Genomic DNA, 7,344 nt, shown 5'->3' with positions numbered 1-7,344 from the left:
GATTACCACATACCACCCTCCCTCGGCTGATGAATCAGTGCTTCTCCATGTTGAACATCACTTAGAGGAAGCACTGAGAGTGGCAGGGGCACAGAATGTAGTCTGGGTGGGGGACTTCAATATCCATCACCAAGAGTGGCTCAGTAGCACCACTACAGATCGATCTGGCTGAGTCCTAAAGGACATAGTACTCAACTGGGGCTGTGGCAGGTGGTGAGGGAACCAACAAGAGGGAAAAACATACTTGACGTCATCCTCACCAACCTGCCTGCTGCAGATGCATCTGTCCATGACAGTATCAGCAGGAGTGACCACGGCAAAGTCATTGTGGAGACATAGTGCCACCTTCACATTAAGGATACCCTCCATCGTGTTGTGTGGCACTGCCACCATGCTAAATGGGATAGGTTTCGAACAGATCTACCAACTCAAAACTGGGCATCCATGAGGCAGTATGGGCCATCAGAGCAGAATTGTACTCAACTACTATCTGTAACCTCATGGCTTGGCATATCCCCCACTCTACCATTACCACCAAAGCAAGGGGTTAACCCTGGTTCAATGAAGAGTGCAGGAGGACATGCCAGGAACACTGCCAGGCATACCTAACAATGAGGTGGCAACCTAGTGAAGCTACAACATAGGACTACATGTGTGCCAAACAGCATAAGCAGCAAGGGATAAACAGAGCTAAGCAATTTCACAATCAACGGATCAGATCTAAGACCCACAGTCCTGCCACATCTAGTCATGAATGGTGTTGGATAATGAAACAACTCAATGGAGGAGGGGGCTCCACAAATATCCCCATCCTCAATGATGGGGGAGCCCAGCACATCATTGCAAGAATCTTCAGCGAGAAGTGCCAAGTGGATGATCCATCTCGGCCTCCTCCAGCAGTCCCCAACATCACAAATGCCAGTCTTCAGCCAATTCGATTCACTCCATGTGATATCAAGAAATGGCTGAAGGCACTGGATACTGCAAAGACTATGGGCCCTGACAATATTCCGGTAATAGTACTAAAGACTTGTGCTCCAGAACTTGCCGCAGCCCTAGTCAAGCTGTTCCAGTACAGCTACAACACTGGCATCTACCCAGCAATGTGGAAAATGTCCTGTACACAAAAAAAAGCAGGACAAATCCAACCCGGCCAATTAACACCCCATCAGTCTACTCTCAATCACCAGTAAAGTAATGGAAGGGGTCACCAACAGTGCTATAAAACACCACTTGCTTGACAATAACCTATCCACTAATGCTCAGTTTGGGTTCCGCCAGGGTCACTCAGATCCTGACCTCATTACAGCCTTGGTTCAAGCATGGACAAAAGAGCTGAACTCCCAAGATGAGGTGAGAGCAACTGTCCTTGACAGCAAGGCAGCATTTGACCAAGAGTGACACCAAGGAGCCCTAGCAGAACTGGAGTCAATGGGAATCAGGGGGAAAACTCTCCATTGGTTGGAGTCATACCTAGCACAAAGGAAGATGAAACAAAAACAAAAATTGCTGGAAAGGTCTGACAGCATATGTGGAGAGAAAGACAGAGTTAACATTTTGAGTCCGTATGACTCTTCTTCAGAACTTCTGAAGGAAGTGCAGGAACTCACCAAGGCTCCTTAGACAGAACTTTCCAACCCACAACCATGACCATCTAGAAGGACAAGGGCAACAAATATATGGGAATACCACAACCTGGAAGTTCCCCTCCAAGTCATTCACCATCCTGACTTGGAAATATATTGCCATTCCTTCACTGTCACTGGTCAAAATCCTGGAACTCCCTCCCTAACAGCACTGTGGGTGTACCTACATCACAGGGGCTGCAGCGGTTTGGGAAGGCAGCTCACCACCAGCTTCTCAAGGGCAATTACGGATGGGCAATAAATACTGGCCTAGCCAGCAACGCCCACATCCCATGAAAGAATTTTTAAAAGTTTGTACTTTTATGTGTGTCTGTCTATATGTCTGCGTGTTTGCATTTCTGTGTGAATATGTGCCTGTTTGTGTTAGTGTCTGTGTGAATTCTGCATTTATATATGAGTCTTTGTGTATTCATATCTGTGTGTATTTGTGCATCTGCGTATGTGTGTCTGTGTGAGTGTGTCCATGTGTATATTCAAGTGTTCTGTTTTTGTGTGGCTGTTTGTGTGCGTTCATGCGCAATGGCCAAAAACAGTCTCCCCTACCGGGTCCTGTTTTCTCAACTTTCAAATGGCCAACGTTCCAGGGGAGGACAACGAAAATGCTTCAAAGACACTCTGAAGCTCTATTTGAAGCATGGCAGCATTGACAATAATGACTGGGAGGAGCTTCATGGCAAACATTCAGAATGACGACAACTTGCCCATCAAGCGCTAGGTAGAAAGAGGGATGAGGTCTTGCATCAAGAATTCAGGGAGTTAGGCAGTAGACTAAAAAGCAAGACCTCTCGGGTTGTAATCTCTGGATTACTCCCAGTGCCACGTGCTAGCGAGCTCAGAAATAGGAGAATAGCGCAGATGAATACGTGGCTTAAGAGTTGGTGCAGGAGAGAGGCTTTTAGATTCCTGGATCACTGTGATCTTTTCTGGGGAAGGTGGGACCTGTACAAGCGGGACAGTCTACATCTGAACCAGAGCGGGACTAACATCTTTGCGGGTGGGTTTGCTAGTCCTGTTGGGAGGAGTTTAAACTAGTTCGGCAGGGGGAGGGGACACAGAATGTTAGCAGAATAGGGACACATCATAATGCAGTAAAACAATCAAGTCAGAGGGAGTACAGCTGCATTAGGTTTCAAGAGACTAAGGCTAGGCTGGATGACCTCTACTTTAATGCCAGGAGTATTACAGGTAAAACAGATGAGTTAAGGGTGAGGATTGACACGTGGAATTGTGATATAGTAGCCATCACTGAGACGTGGCTGAGGGAGGGGCAGGATTAGCAGCTCAGCATTCCGGGATATAGAATCTTCAGGCGAGACATGGGAGGGGATAAAAGAGGAGGAAGCATTGCATTATTAGTTAAGGAGTCGGTTACTGCAGAAAGGAGAGATGATATCTTGGAGGGGGCATCGAATGAAGCTTTGTGGGTAGAGTTTATGAATAAAAAAGGGGCAGCCACATTGTTAAGTGTTTATTATAGACCCCCAGATAGTCAGCGGGAAATTGAGGAGCAAATATGTGCACAATTTGTGGAGGTGTGTAAAAACAATAACAATAGGGTAATTATATTAGGTGATTTCAACTTTCCCAACATTAATTGGGATAGACATAGTGTTAAGGGCTTGGATGGAGTGGATTTCTTGAAATGTGTACGGGAGAACCTTTTAGGTCAATATGTACAGGTTCCAACAAGGGACGGCGCAGTGCTGGACCTAATTCTGGGGAATGAAGCTGGACAGGTGGCTGAGGTTGTGGTGGGGGAGCATTTTAGTGACAGCGACCACAACATGGCACAGTTTAAGTTTGTTATGGACAAAGAAATAGACAAGTTGCAAAAAAATGTTTTGGATTGGGGAAGAGCGGATTTTAGTAAAATAAGGCAGGATTTGGCCAAGGTAGACTGGGAAAAGTAACTTGTGGGGAAATCTAAAGAGGAGCAGTTCAAAAAGGAAATGGGGAGGGTACAGGCTCAACATGTTCCCTCTAGGGTGATAGGAAGGAGTAACAAACCCAGAGAACCATGGATGACCAGAGATATTCAGGTTACGATGAGAAGGAAAAGAGAGGCTTTTAGCAGGTACAAGGGAAGCAAATCAGCAGAGGCATTAGTGGAGTACAGAAAGTGCAGAGTGGAGCTTAAGAAAGCAAATAGGAGAGCAAAGAGGGGATATGAGAAAGCTCTGGCTGGTAAAAGTAGGGAAAATCCCAAGATATTCTATAAGTAAATCAATGCGAAGAGGATAACCAGGGAAAGAGTAGGGCCCATAAGGGACCAAGGGACCTATGGGTGGAGCCGGAGGACATCGGTAGAGTGTTGAACGAATACTTCACGTCCGTCTTCACCCAAGAGAATGAGGATGAAGGCATCGAACTCGGGGAGAGAGACTGCGAGGTTCTTAAGCAAATTGGTATAGGGAGTGACAAGGTATTGGAGGTGTTGGCAGGCTTGAAATTGGACAAATCTCCAGGTCTGGATGATTTGTGTCCCAGACTGCTGAGGGAGGCAAGGGAGGACATCACAGGGGCTCTGACCCAAATTTTTAATTCCTCTCTGGCCACGGAGGAGGTGCCAGAGGACTGGAGAACAGCTAATGTGGTTCCGCTATTTAAGAAAGGTCGTAGAGATAAGCCAGTGGTAGGGAAATTATTGGAGAAAATCCTGAAGGAAAGAATCTATCTCCACTTGGAGAGGCAAGGTTTGATCAGGGATAGTCAGTATGGCTTTGTCAGAGGGACGTCCTGCCTAACAAATTTGATTGAATTTTTTGAGGAGGTGACCAGGTGTGTAGATGAAGGTAGAGCAGTTGATGTAGTTCATATGGATTTCAGCAAAGCTTTTGACAAGGTCCCACATGGGAGACTTATAAAGAAGGCAAATGCACATGGGATACAGGGTAATTTGATAAGGTGGATTCAAAATTGGCTTATTTGTAGGAGACAGAGGGTGATGACAGAAGGATGCTTTATTGACTGGAAGCCAGTGTCCAGTGGCGTACCACAGGGATTTGTGCTGGGTCCCCTATTATTCGTCATTTATATAAACGACATAGATGACTATGTGGGGGGTAGAATTAGTAAGTTTGCGGATGACACAAAGATCGGCCGGGTGGTTAACAGAGAGGTTGAGTGTCTTGGGCTGCAGGAAGATATAGACGGGATGGTCAAATGGGCAGATAAGTGGCAGATGGAATTTAACCCTGAAAAGTGTGAGGTGACACACTTTGGAAGGAGTAATTTGACAAGGAAGTATTCAATGAATGGCATGACACTAGGAAGTTCTGAGGAACAAAGGGACCTTGGCGTGTGTGTCCATAGATCTCTGAAGGCGTATCGAGGCATAGATTACAAAAGTAGGGAGGTCATGTTGGAGTTGTATAGAACCTTGGTGAGGCCACAGTTGGAGTACTGTGTGCAGTTCTGGTTGCCACATAATAGGAAGGATGTGATTGCACTGGAGGGGGTGCAGAGGAGATTCACCAGGATGTTGCCTGGGATGAAACATTTAGGAAGAGAGGTTGGATAGACTTGGGTTGTTTTTGTTGGAGCAGAGAAGACTGAGGGGCGACCTGATCGAGGTGTACAAGATTATGAAGGGCATGGACAGGGTGGATAGGGAGCAGCTGTTCCCCTTAGTTGAAGGGTCAATCACAAGGGGGCATAAGTACAAGGTGAGGAGCAGGAGGTTTAGCGGGTGGGGGGGATGTGAGAAAAAACGTTTTTACCCAGAGGGTGGTGATGGTCTGGAATGCGCTGCCTGGGAGGGTGGTGGAGGCAGGTTGCCTCACACCCTTTAAAAAGTACCTGGATGAGCACTTGGCACGTCGTAACATTCAAGGCTATGGGCCAAGTGCTGGTAAATGGGATTAGGTAGGTAGGTCAGGTGTTCCTTACATGTCGATGCAGACTCAATGGGTCAAAGGGCCTCTTCTGCACTGTGTGATTCTGTGATTCTGTGAAGCTCCATCATGCTTTGAGTCCCAGCATCTTAATGATGAGACAGATCGGTGGCAGAGAAGGAAAGAAAGGGAAGCAAATCCTGCACTCCGAATCCCACTACCTTGTGGGATGTCCTGTCCCATGTGTCCAAAGATTTGTGGATTGAGAATCAGCATGTTCAGTCTCATGAAGACCCATAGCAGAAACTCGCAACCCTGAGTAGACGTCATTCTTGAATCAAGGTACAGCCACATATGTTCATGTGTGTGTTTATGTGTTTGTGAGTGTGTTCAAATAAGTGTATAAGTATGTATGTGTTTGTGTGTTTGTGTTTGCCTGTGTGGGTTCACGTGTATGTTCATATGTCAGTGTGCCCATGTCTTTGTCCTGATTGGGTGGATGGCTCAACGTTAGGCAGAAAGACGGTTGGCAGCAGCCACAGGAGGTAGAAGCCACAAGGAGGCGGCTACCACGGGGCAGCGGTGCCACGGGGAGGCGGAGCCACAGGGAAGCGGAACCATGGGAAAGCGGTGCCACGGGGCAGGGAGCCACGGGTAGGCAGAGCCACGGTGCAGCCAAACCACAGGGAGGTGGAGCCACGGGAAGGCAGAGCTAAGGGGAGGCAGAGCCACGGGGAGGCGGTGCCACGGGGAGGCGGTGCCACGGGGAGGCGGAGCCACGGGGAGGCGGTGCCACGGGGAGGCAGAGCTAAGGGGAGGCAGCAGGACTTTCTACTTCAGGGATTTTACTAGCACCAGCCAATTAAGGGCCAGCAGCCGGACAAACTGGGAGTGCCGACACCTCGCAAGGAGGTGCCATTTTTTGAAGGAACATGTGCAGCGGTCAGCCAGGCTGAAGACAGAGGCATGAAAGATGGGTTTACAGTGAAGAAAACATACAATCAAGAGATACCCACCTCAGGCATCAAATCCATTGGCTGAGTTCCCCTGCCCATGTTATCCAGCAAGAGACTGCCATATAGTGCAAGTTTCATGAAAATCCATTTGGTATAAAACTCTCATTACACAATCTGAAGCATCAATATAACCCGCAGGGCAAACATCACTGACACAAACACTCCATGAATAGATCAGTGAAAGGTAACTTCATTTGGCTCCATTCACTTTGAGGATAATAGCAGAGATTTTGCTCCCTGTGTCATTAGCAGACCCTGCACTTTCCCCATTAGCTCTGATGCAACATCTGTTGTCTGACCACAAGTTTCCATTGGAGGAAGAATGAGGAAGTGTTGCTTCCTGATTCAGTGACGCCTCCCTGGAGGTGCTCCGCCAAGCAGCCAGAGAAGAGAAGGCCAGCAAGACTCACAAGAAAGCATGGCTGGAGGTGGCAGGTTGTAGACTCATGCATGGGGCAGCAGGCACCAACATCCACATTGAGCTACCCAGTTTACACGCACCCAAACCTCATGGTCTGTGATGGGTTAATGCTGCCTGAAGATGGCTAAATGGTCACCTCAGCATACCATCCCACCAGTGCAATGCCGCATATTTACAATACCTCTGAGTGACCAGCAAAATGGGCCATAAGACAGGAGTGGCACTTGCAGGTGTATGCTTGCAGGAGAAGTGTGTTCAGAATGCCAGAAGGAACCTAGAACTAGAGGCGGAGTGCCTCTCATCACCGTGGTAACACCAATAGATTAGGAGGCCATGGGTATTGGATAGATCACAGCAGGGAAGCCTGTCACTGAGGACAAGGTAGGTGTGGAAACTATGAAGCATGAGTAAAGTGATAGTTGCGTTCA

The sequence above is a fragment of the Cetorhinus maximus genome, chromosome 15, assembly GCF_964194155.1.
Source record: "Cetorhinus maximus chromosome 15, sCetMax3.hap1.1, whole genome shotgun sequence".
Lineage (NCBI taxonomy): Eukaryota > Metazoa > Chordata > Chondrichthyes > Lamniformes > Cetorhinidae > Cetorhinus > Cetorhinus maximus.
This window is presented reverse-complemented; position numbering follows the sequence as displayed.